Source organism: Polyodon spathula, chromosome 3 (genome assembly GCF_017654505.1).
Source record: "Polyodon spathula isolate WHYD16114869_AA chromosome 3, ASM1765450v1, whole genome shotgun sequence".
Lineage (NCBI taxonomy): Eukaryota > Metazoa > Chordata > Actinopteri > Acipenseriformes > Polyodontidae > Polyodon > Polyodon spathula.
Window position 1 is genome coordinate 70,074,911 of NC_054536.1, and position 19,046 is coordinate 70,093,956.

The 19,046-nt window shown below is 38.6% G+C and overlaps 1 protein-coding gene across 2 annotated transcripts in view; it reads right to left on the reverse strand.

Moving 5' to 3' along the window:
* LOC121313359 (SNF-related serine/threonine-protein kinase-like) overlaps nucleotides 1–4,712 on the reverse strand; it is a 52,465-nt gene extending 47,753 nt beyond the window's left edge. The window contains exon 1 of one of the 2 annotated variants that reach the window (XM_041245779.1): nucleotides 4,514–4,712. The gene's annotated coding sequence lies outside the window, so the exon portion shown is untranslated. The other variant, XM_041245780.1, reaches the window with a different exon arrangement.
* Between the last annotated feature and the right edge of the window lie 14,334 nt (nucleotides 4,713–19,046).

A 19,046-nucleotide genomic window follows, 5' to 3' on the forward strand; every position in this document is an offset into this window, starting at 1 on the left:
AATCACCTTTAATTTGATATTTGCAAACTGCTTTAACTTTGAACTACCACCAATTCAAAAGATGTGTACTGCTCACTTCCTCTTTTCATGCCGAGTAGAAATAAATGGCCAAGTTCACAGGCTCCGTGAGTCATGACCACCATAATATAATCATATCCTTAATCATTATTCTTATTAATGTCTAGTAGAAACATATCTCTGTGTTGCCTGGGGTCATAAACTAGGACATCATTCTGAGATGAATATCAGTTGCTCAAGTTAACATAATTAAATTAAGCAAGCAGCATGTTTATAGTGTAAAAGAGAAAACACATTAAAAAAGCAAAACCTGGTGCAGCACAAATGTATTCAATATCATACACCGAGAGAGTGATTCAAAATGTCTTTGTTCAAAAGATGTTCTGTCAAAACAACAACAATTGGGCTTTCAAATTACAGTTCCTCATTGAAGACACCATTTCAGGATTGACGATACAAGATATTCTGATATTAATAATATCCATTGCCAATTGGTTCATGCCACTCAGATTTATGTCATGTGTTGTTTTTTTGCATACTTGGGGAAAAATGTCACCACTGGTAGAGAGATTTATTTTATTATTTATTAATTTTATTTTAATTATTTTGGATGTTTCACAGGTGCTTGCAAAATAAACAAACCACATAAAATGTAAAGTTAGAGAAACTGACCCACGGAAGACATACAACACAACCAGTAAGTCCGATCTCCCCACAAAATACTGCTCTGAATATTCCATATGCCTGGCAGCAAATGCATTTTGAAGACCCAAACATGGGCAGATGGCCAGGGTATTGCTGAAGTTCATCTAGCCTATAGCATTAATTCTCTCAACCAGCTGCTGAAGCTCAATACCACACTGATCTATTAACAACCCTACTACAGATAAAACAACGGCATTGTTTCGGCTGCTGAATATGCCCGATTATTGGGATTTAGTCTAATTTTGCCTTTGGGACATTCCACTGCAAGAATCAATTTAAAAAACACAAGCCCATAAAACTTAAAAAACTCAAATTCAAAAATATTCAATAAACAGTTCTCTTTTGATGTTCACAATTTTAACAATTTGATGGCAGAGTGCAAAGCCCTGAGAAAATGGAGAAAGAAAGTTAAGTTTTGTAGGCCGATGGGCAAGAAATAGCAGGACTAACCTGCAGGGGTTTAGCATATAAACAAACTTGTGTTGTAGCAGTCAGGCAACAGCTTTGAAACATACAGCAACATGAACCAAGAGTCATCTAAAAAACTTACAAAAGTAGGGGTGTTTTGAGCGACAACCTGTGCGCCCCATTATTTGGTTGAATGACCCTTAAACTTATTTGGTTGAATGTTACTTTCTTTAAAAGAAATGTGTTAATTTTGATGAAAACTATTTATTTATCATTAATCTAAATCTAATCATTCAAATTATTTTAAATAAAAAACAGCACATTATATAATAGTATACAAAATAGAAATTACATACTCAACCTTAACATGAATAATACAAATACTTGGTGATAAAATGTAAGGTTATTATAATAATAATAATAATAATAATAATAATAATGGTGATGTACATTTTTTTAAAATAATATCACAACTTAATGCTGAAAGACTTGATATTTCGATTTTTCTAAAAGAAACCCATGGCCAAAGTTTGTACTTTAATAGTTATCAAACACATTGCTATTGTTTCCTCTCAGAGATGTGGTAAGGAGATTTGGTTAATTCAGTTAAATCTGATATCCCAGAAACTCTAGCTGGCCTATAGCTGTCTTTAAACTCAAACAAGTGCTATACTACTTGGTGGTAAATACGTACTGACTTTCAACTGAACCTGTGTACAGTATATATCTGATATTTTCAAGTCCATCAAGCAAAGATTTTTTAATAAGTATCGTGATACCAATCGTATCGTGACCTTGTGTATTGATACCCATCGTATTGTGACCTTGCTGTATCCTCTCATCCCTAATGCTTCACCATTTGAAATGAAAACTTTCAGAAATTACTAGATGGAGTTACTGTATGCATGTAAAAGCAAACATTAATAATAAACAGAACGCTGTAGATGGTGACTGACATTGTTTTAGCCCTTGCCTTACATCCCTGTGAATACCTATGACACAAGTCCCCGTCCCACAATATTAATTCAAAGAACGCATACATGTAAATAAATTATGTATAGGCTTTAATTTATCAGTACACACTTAGGCAAATCGTTTGTTTAAAAAAATGTCCTCGATATCTACGGAATTTCTCAACGGGATATGGATTTCCCGTTTGTGGCACCGATCCATCAACAGTAGCGTTTACATAACAACTTATTGGAATCTGTGAATTTAATAGATTCTGTAACATATGCAGCTGTATTTATTATTATTATTATTATTATTATTATTATTAGTTTTGTTTTATTCTTTGATATGAATATAAAAAAAAAGGTTTAGTTTACTTTATTTTATTCATTTTGTGCCCACAGGGCCAGCACAGGTACATCTAAGTAGTGCAGTACAAATACAAACATTTACGAAAATAAAAATAATAACACAAATGCTTTAAAAAGACCAAATTCACATTTTTATGTTTTTTTGTTTTTTGTTTTTTTTTTTTTTTTTTTTTTACACTATTGATTGCTTAGTATTACATGCAGGGCAGCTGCTCTAAGATAGTTACCTTTATTTAAAATTGTCCACAGATGAACCTACCGGTTAATAAACTAATGCCCATAGGTTTAAGCAATTCTTCATACTTTCAGAGAGTACAGAAAAAGACAGAAATCTTGGAAACGTCAGCAGTAAAAGAAGTAGGCTATTCTCTAATCAACTCTGCATTGTCCAACAGCAATGTCTAAGTGTGCCTAAATATGTTGCATTGCCAGTGTTTTACTGCTTGATTTAATCAAAAGGCAATTCCCAGTTTGCTTACATTGCCAATTATAGTTTCTGCTGGAGGGACAGAAGCCCACCAACTCCACTAAATCCTGTTTTCCCCTATGTCACTAAAAATTACACGTTACTAAAAAAAATGAGGATCACTTTTTACACCTCCCACCCCCACCCAGATGTGAAGGTGGGTTGTACAGATCAGTTCACTAGAGACAGGACAGCCAGCAATAACGCTGGTTGTATTTTATGTAATTCAAGTGGCGCGTTAATAAACTGACACATGTCGGTTTAAGGATATGTCAATGTCACCCTCTATCTTGTCCTATCGATTAATGTAGGCTCCCACAAAGTGCCCTATGTTTACGACATGCGAAATAGTTCCCTGTCTTTTTACTATCACTTCCCACGAAACAGTTCCCCTGTTTTTTTTTTTTGTTTTGTTTTTTTTTTTTTTTACTATTACTTCCCATTGTAATCTAAACGAGCTGTCTATGCACACAAACCCATGTAAGCAGAAGACCAGATAATCTACCCCACCGATTACTCCGTCAAAACTAACTTCAAAAGAATACTAATATATCCACTGTATCGAATCATTGGATACTAGTACTGTGAATACTACTGTTGCTGATGTGATGAGCACATATCATTATTTAGGCTAGTTGGGGCTAAATCTCACAGAACATAAATAATCAAAGATAATACGCTTCATTAAAAAGGGGAACGTATTCAAACCTCTGCTGTGTGTGTGTGTGTGTGTGTGTGTATATGTATATATATATATATATATAATATATATATATATATATATATATATATATATATATATATATATATATACACACACACACACACACAAGCATGTAATGTGTAACTAATATGGTGATAGTACACAAAGGCAGTCCTATATTTCCTGGCAATTTAAAAACAGTCCAAAACATTAAGCTCTATACCATACAATACTACTCTAGTACCATTTAATATTATGAAATATTTAGGGTCTAGTCTAACCATAATGAAAACATCGGTTGAAAAATATAGCGGTTTATGAATGCATTCCTACCAACCCTGAGTTTCTGTACCAATGTGTTCAACAAAATACAGAAGGTCGATGATTAAAATGATCAATAACTGAGACAAGGCAAAACACAGCGCCCAAATAAATAGTACTTACTCGGTGTCTGGAATACGGATCTCTAGCTTAACCATATTGAAAACATATTTTCAAAAATACAGCAGTTTGTAAATGTAGTCATAACACCCTGTGTTACTGAACCAGTCTAATCCCTCCGTTATTATGGCCTTGAGAACTTTGTGCCCGAGACCAAGATCCTACAACACCCCTCAAGCCAAATACTGCAGTTCTTTTTTAAATCGATCCCCGTCCGTTTTGGGATAAAGTGAGCGACGTTTTCAGGCTGCGATCAGGTCCATTAGGAATGAGCAATGACAATCTGAGGCCCAGGTTTGACGATCACTGCTCAGCAGTGAGCAGGGAGGCTTGAGCTGGTTTCGGTAATATAGCAACAGTGACCAAGCAGTCTGACAAAAGGCTGAAGACGTGTATTTTAAATGTAAATGCAACTGTAGATAAAAAGAAGATATCGGCCAGATAACTTACCCCTAATCCCAGCAACTCCAACATTGAACCCCCTCTACCTATAACAACGTGAAACCAGTTCCTTGAAAGCCAGCAGAGCTCATTTGCTACAACGTGAGTTGTGTATATTTAAATTCAATGGAGAGTACAGTAGTCTATGCCTTCCGTGTGAATGTGTGTATGTTATGAGAGCACACTGTCCCTGCTAGCGTTACTAAGAACTGCAACTCTCACCAAAATCACCCTCCTCCCTCCAGCTACTGCGGCTGCGCCTTAAAACCGTTTCCGTCATTGCTGTCGTCACTAATACCGCCGACCATCAGATGAAGTGTTGCTGGTAAATACTGATTGTATTTGTTTTTATATACTAAGACGAAGAGAGAAGTTACACCCGCTCTTGCAACTGTCTTCATTGACAATTTACTACCCAACATAATTTACTTTCAAGCAACTTGTTGAAACTGGCTTTTTTTTTTTTTTTTTTTTTTTAGCAAGTATAGAGTTCTAGAAGCAGTATCAGATCATTGATTTTTAAGTCATTTTTTTAGGATCACGCACCACGATTTCTTAGATTCAGCAATTGAAATTGAGTTCAAAGAAAGTGAGAGCTTTTGCATTGGGCAAGCTGAAAACAACAATGACAAAATATTGTAGAGACCCGTGCAATTGTGTTTTGTACTGTGTTCCTATTGTATTTGCGTACTGTAATTGGCGCTGTATTGTGTTCCATTTCCGCTCTAGTTCCCGTCGTCTGCTGCTGATTTATACTCCTCTCGCAGACAAAAGCCGTACGTCAGCTACAGACCCTTCTACGGGAGCACCAGAAGATTGTGAAGCACCCTGAATTCGCAGAGTTATCGTAGCTGTTGTTCATACTTAGTTTCAGCCAGTCTGATACTCCCGGTGTCGACTTGTGACTAGGGTTGCCAACAGGCTCCACAATCTCAGGACACTTTGAGACAGAACGGGATTTTAAAATTTCCCCTAAACTGAAGGAAGTGAATGTGTAAATTGGCTCCTATATTTGTTGCTAAAGTGAATGTTGTTGCTGAATTACTGAGCAGCAAACAAGTAAAACTGATCAGCTGTTCTCTATACTGCCTCCGATCAGACGTACTGAACAGCTGAGCAACGTTACTGATTTGATTGGGAGAGTAATTGCATGTTATGGGCGGTTTAATATTAATGAACAGAAAATAAATAGCGACGTTAACTTATTAGTGACTTATATATAAGGAATACAAATAAAAATACATTCTATTCATTACGTTGCTATTATTATACAAGTGTTTGCTGCAGCATGTAATTTAACCAGCAGTATTAATTTTAGCCAGAGCAAACAGAGGCGAGTCCAGACCACACAAGAAAGGCAGTCACCTGCAGCAGAGCTGACGGCAGCATTGAGAGGGGAGACCCAGATGGTGCTACTGAACCTGGTGAGGAAGAGATGGGTAACCAACACACCCTGGTAGCCACCCTCCAATGCCGGTTCGGCAACACGGGAACCAGAGCTGCTGCAGGCCAGGTTCCAGGTACCAGGTACCCGGGAAGAGAGAGGTGGTTGACCGCAACCTACTGCCCGACGGACCAAATAAGAGGAAGGCGATGCAGCCCAGAGCATCACCTCATTGGCAGAGGCCCTGCGGGAGATCATGGCAGTTCAACAGGCCATGGTAAAACGGCCTGGATAGCCACCACCACCCGGCCCTCGGCTCTGTTGGGGATGCGGTCAGCCCAGTCACATCAGTTTCTACTGCCCTAGGGAAGTGCCGCGGCCAAGACCTGACCAGTCACCAGTGGGAAATGAAAGAGGGCTGAAGTAGAAGGTGAAGTTTCTGGCCGCATCTCCAAACCCAAACAAACCACCAGCACACCAGTCATCATGGGGAGAACCAGTATCGGGGCTCATCTCGATTTGAACTGCAGGGTGGGGGGTGTGCCCTGCACCACGCTGATAGACACCATGTCGACTGTCACCCTGGTCAGACCTGACATCCTTCAGCAGGCTGGCCAGACCTGGGGTTGAATTTCCTTCAACAGGCGAGAGGGTGGCTGGATATGGCGAAAGCGACGGTGCTTTGGTGCAGGCCCGCCGCTCCTTCTAGAGGAACCAGCCACCCCACCCAGCGCAATGGCTTCGCAGGAACCCTGGTACATGCCAGCCCTTTCAAGGGCTCCTGTAAAAGGCGTCGGCCAGGGTCGAAACACCGGCGGAAACCCAGAGCGATCACCATCGCAGCCAATCCTTCCTACCCATCCAAGGTCGCCCACAGCTGTCAGTCCTTTTAAGGGCTACCAATGGCGAGCGCCAAGAGCAAGGCAGTGACCGAGCATCAGACCCCAAACCCCAATGAGCGTCAGCCCTTTTAAGGGCTCCTGCAACAGACATGGACAGAGCGGGAGAGCGGCGACCAGTCCCAGCATCAGACCCCAGGAGGCGTCAGCCCTTTCAGGGGCTTCTGCAACAGACTTGGGCAAAGCGAGAGAGATGGCTGATCCCAGCATCAACCCCCGGATCCCAGGAACTGTCAGCTCTTTTGAGAGCTCCTGCAAAAGATGCATGCAGAGTGAGAAAGCGGCAACAGACACCAGCATCAACCCCCAGACCCCAGCGAGCATCTGCTCTTTTGAGAGCTCCTGAAATAGATGGAGTCAGAGCAAGAGAGAGATGGCCAATCCCAGCATTAACCCCCTGATCCCAACCAGCGTCAGTCACGGGGGGGGGGGGGGGGTAAAGGGGTAGGGTTGCACTACAGTCACTAGGGGGGGGTAAAGGGTTGTTTTGGAAGCATGCAAGTTCATTGCATCACTCGCCAGCTGCGCCCTAACCGTACCGCCACCACTGTTGTTAACCAACAGCGGCAGCAAAGAAAACCTGTGCCAGATCACAGCGATGCCCAAGATGGACTCTTGGCCATTGTGCCCTGTTGAACTTTCTGGGGACAAAAGAATTAAGGTGGGGGCAGTGTAGTGGTCCGTGCAATTATGTTTTGTACTGTGTTCCTGCTGTGTTTGCGTACTGTAATTCCTGCTGTATTGTGTTCCCTTTCCTCTCTGTAGTTTCCGTCGTTTGCTTGTATAACCCTGTCTCTGTGTCTATGCCTGCACAGAACGCTACAGTATATTAAAAACATTAAAATTAATAAAACTCTTAATGGACAGTTTTAGTTCTGGTGAGATTGATCGGTATAGAAGTAAAAAGACCATCTTAAAAGTAAACATGCTGTGACAGGGTCTTCTTCGTGTCACGCGTGTGGTTAGCCGATGTTCAAGAACGCAGAGAGACAGACGTGTTGATGTTGAAACGCCAGCACAGGCGCGCAGGTTTTATTATCAAACAAACAGAAAATGAAAGTAAAATAAAGGTGGTCATGTGACATTACCAGCGATGGTAACCCACAGAGGACTAGTACATCAAGCTGTACAAAAAGTGCGAAATAAAACACAGTACCACACTATAAATCAAAGGTGCCGTGAAAACGTCAGGCCTTGCAGCATTCTCGCCATGCTTTTATATTGATGCTCCGCAGAGACACGCCCACCCGCCTGCTGGAACAGCTGATTGCTTTCAGCTGCTGCTCCACGCAGACAGGTAATCGTCCCCAGCGGAGCGCCACAATAGCTAAACAATTAAATCAATATATATTAACAATTAACACAAAAACATACAATAAACTACATATTTCCCCATTTGCAGGGCCCACACTTTGCCACACATGCCACCACCCAGAAACATATTTTACTATCTTCCAGCTTTCATGGTGTGCTTTTGGCGATGTGCAGGCTGAGGCTCAAATAAACAGGTCATATCTCACAATGTCAGCATCACAGTCATACCTGACATGCTTTGAAACACGCAGGAATGGTAGGTTACTGCCTTTCAGTTGAGAGGAATGTAGCGTTACATTAGAATGAACTTAATAATGTGTTCCTGCCATGCCCCGCCAAAACAAATAGTAAATGTAACTATAAATAAATAAGAATATAAGAAAGGTTACAAATGAGAGGAGGTCATTTGGCCCATCTTACTCGTTTGGTTGTTAGTAGCTTATTGATCCCAGAATCTCATCTAGCAGCTTCTTGAAGGATCCCAGGGTGTCAGCTTCAACAACATTACTGGGGAGTTGGTTCCAAACTCCCACAATTCTCTGTGTAAAAAAGTGTCTCCTATTTTCTGTTCTGAATGCCCCTTTGTCTAATCTCCATTTGTGGCCCCTGATCCTTGTTTCTGTTTTCAGGTTGAAAAAGTCCCCTGGGTTGACATTGTCGGTACTTTTTAGATCTCCACGTAGTCTTCTTTGTTCAAGACTGAATAGATTAAATTATTTTAGCCTATCTGCATATGACATGCCTTTTAAAACAGGAATAATTCTGGTCACTCTTCTTTGCACTCTTTCTAGAGCAGCAGTATCCTTTTGAATGGTGAATGCTGTCTCGATCATTTTGAATGACCTTTGCTGCTGCAACGGTATTTGCCACCCCTCCTATTTTTTAGTTTACGGGCAGATGTACCGAGATTCCAATTGAATGATTGATTAGCAATCGAGTCTCGGTACAAAGCTGCATAAAAGATCCAGTGTTTCACGCACACGGATTTGGGTGTACAGTGGTGAGGTACAGGAGAGTAATAATAATAATGATACCAATTGCTGTTCGTGCTGGAAACACCAGCTTAATACTGGTTTAGTTGAGGGTTTGTTTTGTTTTGTTTGTTTAGTGTGTTTCTGTTTTGTTTAAACCTATTATAAGCTGGTGCAAGCAGAGTATTCAATTTCACTAAACAGACTGTGTCCATTCAGTTGCTGGTCTGACATTACCAGCAAAGCCATTCTGTTCACACTCCTCCAATCAATACTTTCTGTTTTCTACGTTAACCACTCCCTAATCTATGTGCATGCATTTCCTTGAATCCCTACTGCGTTCAGTTTGAGAATTAATCTTTTACACAGGACTTTCTGAAAATCTAATATATGCTTTGAATTATCCATTGTCGATGTTGCATCCTCCAAAAAAGGTTAGTTAGACACGATCTCCCTTTCCTAAAACCATGCTGACTGTCACCCAGGATACTGTTACCATGTATGTAATTTTCCATTTTGGATTTGTTATAGTTTCCATAAGTTTGCATATAATAGAAGTCAGGCTTATTGGTCTGTAGTTACCTGTTTCGGGTTTTGTCACCGTTTTTGTGCAATTCTCCAGTCAGTCGGTACAACCCCTGTCTCAAGAGACTGTTGCATGATCTTGGTTAGCGGTTTGTAAATAACATCTTTCATTTCTTTGAGTAATATTGGGAGCATCTCATCTGGCCCAGGGAATTTGTTTATTTTAAGAGCTCCTAGTCCCTTTAACACTTCTGCCTCTGTTATGCTAAAGTTATTTAAAACTGGATAGGAACAGGTCAACATGAAGGGCATGTAAAATGAAAATCAATTGCGGTATAAATATTTACCTTGTCTCATTCATCAAATTCTTTCTGTATTTAATAGAAGAAAAAAATCTAAAATATGCCATGAAAGTCTAATACATATCTCTGTGCTGTCACATATGCCATCATAGAGCAATGTCTATTGACTAACCCACTTCTGAGTCAGCACTGGATGTCTTTGTATTATGTAGACAATGCTTACAAATATGACCACAGACTGAGTCTCTACCAATAAAATATGAATTATCTTGAAAGATGTTGCTTCTTCATTGATGTATTAACATTGTTCATCCTTTCACTGGCTTCCAACTTGCTTTGAGATTGTTTGGTGATTCATAAGTAGTTAACAGCAGCTTGTGGCCAAGCTGAATGACTCAGTCAATTGAGGTGGAAAAAAACAAGACTTTAATACAAGGAAAGAAGGAAAGAGGCTTCATCTCGAACCCTTGCTGTGACCTGTAGTTACAATACTGGTACTTTTATGTTTTTAGGGTGTGCATTGAGTTAGGTGGTTACAGACAGAAAGGCACAGTTTAATCAAACAAACACAACTTTGTAACTTACTAGTATTGAATAAGTAAGAAATAACCCTGATTCCCCACATCTGAGGGAGGATTCATGGAACAGCCAAACTCTGCACTGCATTGGCACTTCAAGGTGGGGCTTCTGAGTGTTTTTTTTTTTTTTTTTTTTTTTTTTATAGGAAATGATCACACTCAGGCTTTGGGGTCTTCAAGAGAAGCTGACAAATATAATTTATGAGGCTGTTTTCACACCGATGCCGGTAATCGTCATAATTTCTCTAGATTGTAAACCAGCATTACATATGTGGACTAAACAACTTCCGTGTCAGTTTGCCATTGAGTGCGAACAGCCAATCAGCTTCCAGATGTAGCGGGCTTCTATTTTGAGTAGACGGCCGTTGGAACGTTGACAATTATTACTACACAGTCATGTGATCTTGTTCAACCAATCACAGCACTTAATTTATCCAAGCCAATTTAACAGCCTATATAATGCATTAGAATTCTGGAAAATTCTAATGCTGATAAATAAAAACAATACCTAATTTTCTACAATAGTCTATTTTATTTTCCCAAGAAGTTATTAATCTCACAACCAGATTATCTTTTTCCAGAGACAGTCATATGTGTGATCAGCTTTTTACCAACAACACCTGAACTTTGTGGCAGTCAAGACTGGTGGGTTAAAACAGTGGTTATGCTTCATATAGGGGAAGGTGAGGGAATTTCAAGCACAAAAACATCAACACGTTAATATCCTCCAATAATAAAAAAACAGCACTTAGAAGGAAGAAAGTCCTGAATCGTTGGTAACACGTCTCTGCTCTCCCAGGGTCTCGCTTACACGTGCTGACTCAGTGGGGAGCATTCTTTTTTGTGGCCAGTGAAAAATTTGGTAAGGCTACTTCAAGCAGCTTACCGTCAGACACTCGATTGTGGTAAATTTAGAAATGCTGAAATAACTAACACTGAAGACACGAGAAAGACTTTATTAAATTGTACTTTATTTAGTACAGTTTATTTTAGTATTTCTATACTTTAAGCATGCCCTGGTTCACAACAGTGATGTAAAGGTGTTGGGATAAAAAGAGGCACATCACATTTAAATCAGGTGAAATAATAGTTATTGGTGGCATCATTATCTAGCCATAAACAAATAATGAAATAGACTTGAATGCCAGCAAACTACAAACCATTTGTATTACCCAGCTATTACAATGTAATACTCAACTATTCGTACATGTAATCTACATCTGAAAAAATAAAACACCTCATATACACTAGTTTTGTTGATCCAAATATTGTAGATTATTAGAATATTAATATTAGTGCAGTATTGTTTGCTAAATGTACCCGATTCTTAGGACAAACACACATCTATGTGTTGTCATTAGAGCTCTTTGTAAAAAATGATGCTGTACAATTCAATTCAACTTATAAACCTTACTTAAATCAACATTATTGATCAAGTTTATTGAATAGTTGTAAAGAATCTTGAAATGCTTAATTAAATTACACATACTTAATAAAATTGATGGTCTATCTTTTAATTAAAATGACGTGGCTGTTATATATTGGCCAGGCTTGAACACTGATGTGATTAACAAATGTGTAGGTTTATTTCACCAAGTAGAAACTCCGTCAGGTGCGCTAGTCTAGGGTTTCCCAATCCTGGTCCTGGGAGACTCCTGTGTTTGCTGGTTTCCAACTGAGTTCTCAATTACTTAATTGAACCCTTAATTGAAATATTCATTAGCTTAATTATATATTTTTTAATTATTTTCGGCTTTTAAACAGTTGGAGATTTCATGTTAACTATACAATTTTATAAGTAACTTGAAATTGGCAAACTTTTTTGGAGCTGAGAACAATTAAAAATGTTTAATTAAGGGGTTGATTAAGTAATTGAGAATTCAAAATGAAAACCATCAGACACAGGTGCATATTTTTAAAGAGGGGACAATTTTCTATTAAATTATACCACGATATTTAATAAGCAAGGGGTCTGAGAAAAATGGGCAATAAAATCCACATCCAGTCTCTTTATTTTAAAACAAATATGGAACACAATCTATTAACAATACATCTATCTGAGTAACTGACAAACTTTTGGATTTAAAAATAAATAAAATAAAATAACTTTTCTGGGCTGCAGAATGTGGCACTTTGTTATGTACAAACTGAACTGGAAATAGACCATAAGCTCATTGTGCCTGTACAACAAAATATGTAGCTGTCACTAAAGAAAACCATGGCGGCGACAGATTTTCTTCTACAGTGCAAATACAGATTTGCTGAGTGCTGACGGTTCAGTTTGTATTAAAAATGTACATAATTGTTTTGTTTTTTATTTTCTAATTGTATTTATTTCAGTTTTACTCTAAAATATTGTGTTACCATATTTAATATTAGATTCAGTGTCAGGTTTTTCAACACTTAAAATTATATATTAGTTACAGTGGGGTTAGTACTGAATCAAAGCGAATTCTAAACCTCTGAAACCGCCAGCTGATACTTGTCTCAGTGGGTCCAAGTCTGTCCATCTTTCACTAATATTTACTCAATGCTAAGTCCATATACTGCCACGAATTGGGCGGGACTGGCAGATGTAAGGTGACTTTTAATTGGATATTTTATTGCACATACTATTTTCTTTAAATTCATTGGTTCTCATTTAATTTTCACTGATCTGATTGGCCAAATTAGTAAGTATAATAATTAGAATTACATCACGTACTAAATATTTGAAATGTGTACTAAATAACATGTTTTTGAGCTGGCTGGCCTTCCATACTGCGGGGTTTTTCATCAATACTGCTCAAAAACGCAGAAACACTACCGTCTGTCAAATATTCTGTCTCCCTAATGGAACTTTTTTAGAGGTTCATAATGCGCTGTCCTGGCCTAGTTTTTTAAATCGGCCCCTGAGAGATCTGAAAATGGAAGGACTACCAAAGCTGAATGGTCAAAAACTGTTTCCAAGCAGCGTTCAACAACAATCACCCTTAGAAATTGCAATTTAAATCAGCCACAAAAAAAGAGACCATATCATAGTATTTTAAAAAAATGTATCATCTTCACTGTCAAGTGCAATGTACTTTAATAGTGTACTATTTGATTTTTTTAAATAGAAGTGCTATATGCCATGGTTTGTGGAAGTGTTAAACATAAGAATGAGTTACATGGAAGAACATAACTTGTACCAAGCTGATTACACCCATCGGCGCCAGAGCCATTTTAAGTGTGTGTGGGGGGGGCGGGGGGGGTGCAAGGTCCATGGGCGAGGGTGTTGCTGGGGAGGGGGGGTGGATGACACATCATCTAATATTGTTGCACCCAAAACTCCAGATTAAGCACTAGAGTTGCCTGCCATAGGTTAGATTAGCCAGTGTCTTGGATGTCAAAAACAGGAAATACATCACAAAAAGATTCTTCATAGCCTTTGGAATAAATAATAGCCCGGGTTACTTATTTGCTGATTTGTTAAGAAGACAGCATAGTGTGGGTGTGGGGAAATAAGTCAAACAAAAACAACCTGTTTTTGGTCTTTTTTCAGGCAGCATCACTACCTTTACTCACAGCACATATGTTGAGGACCAGCTCTGCTATAGAAGATAAATCACACAATTTTCATGTGAAATACTGAAGGCCTCTGTATCCCTGGCAACACTGAGCTGTGTCCCATTACCACCGTCCAGCTGCAGGCTGTAAGCTCTGCCAAACAGCACTGTATAAAATAACTATAATTCCTGTCTCAATCAGAGATGGAGGCCTGTGAAAATGAGGGGTTTTAACAATGTGTATTAATGTCTTTTGTAGAAAGACTGGAGGGAAAAATAAAGTTAACAACATCACTACTGCTTGCTTGCCAGCAAGGAGACAGTGTACTGTGGGCTGTAACATAGCTATGGGGCACCTGTCTGTCCCAGGTATTAACATAGAGAAGATTAAGAAGGAGGATGTTTTTACCACCGTGTGGTATTGTGATCTTTCAACATCCCATGACTGTCTACTTCATGGTAAAGCATGGAAGCATTAGATATCATGTTTTCTACAAGACACAATCACAAACAGATGACTAATGCAACATCTGTCTAGTTTATTTTAGTTATCAGATCATGTCCTTCTGTCCTCAGTAGCGAGCCTTAGTAATTAAATATGTAAATATAATATAAATACAAGATCAGGACTTCAATGCAAAAGCTTAGACTGGTGAGGCCACTAGTGACAAGCAGTGGTATAACAGCCTATACTGCGGGCATAACACCTGCACTAAAGCTAACATGGCTTTAGAATCCTGAAACATTGTTTCATAATAGCAATAATACAGGCTGTAGTAGACACTGCCTGCTAGATACAATAGGAAGCAGTGACTTCTAGGTCATTCTCAAGGTGAATTCTGTAGGATGTGAAATTGATATTAATGCTGAAGTATTAAAGAAAATGTTTCCAAAGAACTGGTGGTAATTACTGTAATAGACATCACTTTGATCAGTTTTCCTCCATATTCCCTCAAGGTAAACAACTAATTGAATCTGGGCCAGAAAGCATATTTTACCAATAATGATAAAAGAGCTATGCTTGGATAATGGAAGAGAAGCAAGGGCCACATAATTAATATTTTAGACTTTGAAATTAGAAAAAATAAAAAATGCAAACATAACACAGTGGAGGCAGGGGTTAGAATCTGTAACAGCAGTGAATCACACACCACTGCCCATTGACAAGTGGTGTGTAAGACAAGCATCACACTGCACTGCCCATTGACAAGTGGTGTGTAAGACAAGCATCACACTGCACTGCCCATTCACAAGTGGTGTGTAAGACAAGCATCACACAACACTGCCCATTACACAAGTGATGTGTAAGACAAGCTTGAAAATCTTCCCTTGCCCTGTGTCTTCCTAGCAACAAGAGACGCAAGAGTCATTAATGCAAAAGGTATAGGGATAGAAGAGTAACTTGTACGAGCCTTGTATTCATTTTTGTAAAAGTTAATTCCTCCTTATGTAGCCCTTGCAATCAGCCCTTGCATTTTCTTTACCAGTATAGTATCTCACAATTTACTGAAAATGTTGAATTAAATTTAAACTTCTTACTCCCCCTAGTGACATGCAACTGCTATTATAGTCAATGGGTCCCCTGCTTGATATCATTACTTCATAGGCATACTGTAGTTGGTGACAAATTCATTTTTTCATATCAAGTTTTTTCAGACCGCTGTTGCATCATTGTGAGATACCATGACAAAGAATCCAGCTCCCAAATATACCCTTATACCTGCAGCTATAATGCACACCAGAAAAAACAAAGTCAAAAGACAAAAACATAATAATTCCCTTGAAACACATATATACTAAATGACAGTTATAAAGTAGATATTACAAGGTTATCAGTTTATGTGAGTAACCTCCAGTAGGATGGCTCTGTAAAATCAGAACATTTTATCAACTTTTACTTTTACTATTAAAAGTGTTTTTTACATCATTTTACAGAAGCAGGGAATCCATCGGGATCGCTTCAACACTGTTTTTAAGGACTGATCCTGGGTTAACCACACATAAGTGCCTGTGCTGTACAATACACTAATCAAAGAGTTGACCAACTTAACCCCTTAGACTCATGCTAACATGTATTGATGGTGATCTAATAATAAATGGCAATATCTTTGACTGTGACTCCCCATCTAATTTTGCCACCTGGAGGTAAATTCAGGAAGCAACGCAAATCTATATTACATCACATTTAGTGTCATCAAAAGGCTGATGACACAAAAGGCTCTGAATCATTTGTAAGTAAAATGTTAAAAAGAAACACCAGATACTTATTAAATAAATGCAACATGATCATATACCTGACGCTGGTTCAAGGTTGTGAATTTCAGTACATTTGTTCTATGAAGTCAAGTGGTCAGCATTCATGATTATTATAACAGTACCACCGTGTGTGTAACTGTAATATAATAAATATGGACTTGTACAATCCCTTGTAGTTTTGTGTTCTGTGTCTACACCACATTCCTTTTGAGTCCTGTCATCGAGTCTTCATTGTGTTGTCATGTAACAAATACTCAGTGATAATCTTTCAGGATGGCACTCACCTTAAAAAAGTAGGAAAAACAAAGTACACAAAGTAGAAAAAATAACTTAACATGAGAAAAATTGCAACAGTAGGCTTATACAGGATTGTTACACTCTACAAGGCGTTTGTAAATGTTGCTGGAAACTTTTTTTAAATATGAATCCAAATTAACATGTATTTATACTAAAGTGAGTAGTTTTTCGAGCTTTACAATTAAACTACTACAAAAGATTTAGAAGTGAGTAGTTTTTCGAGATTTACGATTATACTGTATTTACAGTATAATTGTAAACCTCAAAAAACTACTCACTTCTAAATCTTTTGGAGTCATTTTTGTATTACTTTAGTATAAATACATGCTAATTTGGATTCATATGTTGTTTTTTTCTTACTTTATGTGAACGAAAAGACACACATTTGCCCATTTTCCCATTGGAAATAGTGATATTTTGAAATATCACTGTCCTGGTCACAAAAGCAAAGTTTGTGGGGAATAATAGCCATTTTCTATACTTTTGAGGCATAAGCAATTAGGAAATAACACTTACTACCCAGGAACAAAAATTGTGTTACATAGTGTTAGACTTGTCTAATCAGGAAGGTGCACAACAAACCACAGAACACCAAGGTTAATCCTGGTTTTATATGTTAGAAAATTAAATGTATAATAATTACCCTTGATTAGACATCTGGCTCATGATGCACAATAACTTCTATCGAGGGCATATAACAGATGGTAGAGCCCTCACTGGCGTGAGCCATCATTTAATGTTCAGTGTCTGCCGTTTCATTTAAAGCCTGTCAAAATATCAAATTTTCTTCCCTCTGAATAGCACAAACCTCCTTTATCTGAGCAATTTTCAGTTTATTTCTTTACATTGAATTGGAATTATGGTGTATTTAATCAAAGTACCTTCCACTTCATCCTCAGGTCTCAATGTATTTAATAGCTGTTGCTGCCAAGAATGAAGTGAACAGCTGCATCCCATGGGTGAGTTGCCAGCGTGACATTTTTGATGACAAAGAACTTTTGATCTGTGATCATGGGGAGCAGAGTGTGCTCAGTGTGCTCATTCTAACTCTGAAACAGCCAAGTCACACAATATTCACGTACAATTCTGGCATGGTACATTATCAGGATACAATTGCAGTATTGTTGGGTGAATTTGATCCACCCTGATTAAGTATGGAACTGTAAATTACGTAAATGCTTTCAGCTTCTACAGTAATCAGTGTTCGCAGGTTATACCAGGGGAACATGCCCCACACCATGACACCACCATCAGAAGCCTGGACAGTTTGAACCATGGAAGAGGGGTTGCGAGATATTACCCATTACTACAGAAGGGTAAATCACTTGTCCTGGAAGTTGAGGGTGAAAATTTGTTACAAAGTCTGAATGGTATAGAGTCTGCATTTTTGTAGTCTTGGATACTGTACCTGCCAACTAAGCACAGTGACAATGATATACTGTCTCATACTTTGTGAATTAAACTAACTTCCCAAATAAAAATAAAAAATATCGATTTTCAACTGAACAATACTGTACTGTGATGGATACTTGTACAAAAAAATGTCAGAGTGTGACAAAGTGGCTAAGTGGATGCAGGTGCATGACTGATACACTCCGTGAATGAGACAGACAGAGATGATTATAATCCGGTTTGGAAAGGGTTTTATTGATTTTATCCAAGTCTGGCGACCAAACAATAATCCCCCGTCAATACACACCAATGTGTGCTGCACAGGGTAAATAACAACAGGATTGCAGTCCCAAATAATAAAGAAATAATATCTGCCCCACAATAATGCAAACATGGTCACCAGTCCTGGATGCGTGCAGTAGTGCTCGTGGTGGGTGATAACAGTTTATTTTGTGACAGTAGTGCAGTTCTGTTCCAGCTTTGTACTGGCCCAGTGCGACTACTCCTGGAATGTGTTAGCAGTCTGGTAATTTACAATCAAGACAAATTACTAACCGACACAAAAACAAACAAAACACTCATGATACAATTACGTTCCCTGGGGTCTCTCACAGTCCTTCTAGGTTTGAATACAAAACCAAAGTGAAGAAACAGATTACGATTCTCCATCCCCTTTTATGCTGTCACACGACCCCTGGGTAAACGAGTGCAACCGCCTCTCCAATCTGCGGCTGCCACGTCGTTTCCCTTCCGGGTCAATGCATTATTACAACAAAGTGTCGTCCCCTTCCAGGCTGGCCGACTTCCTTGAACCCTGGGAAAGAACTGTCAGACCAGCCCATCCATGGAACTCTGTTCTTGCTGCTTAGCGCCCTCACAGGTCGAGAAGGAGATTTACAATCAAGAATCATTGTATCTGTCACACAGAGGCTTTTATTTTTTTAATTACTCTAGATGCCTGAACAATGCTTTAAAAAAAAAAAAAAAAGAGAATGAGATGCTAAAATGGGTATAGATTTTAGTATCTCTGCCACATCATATTTTTGTGATGGAATCTGTTCTTTGTTTGCTGTGACTTTTTTTGATCTTATTAATTA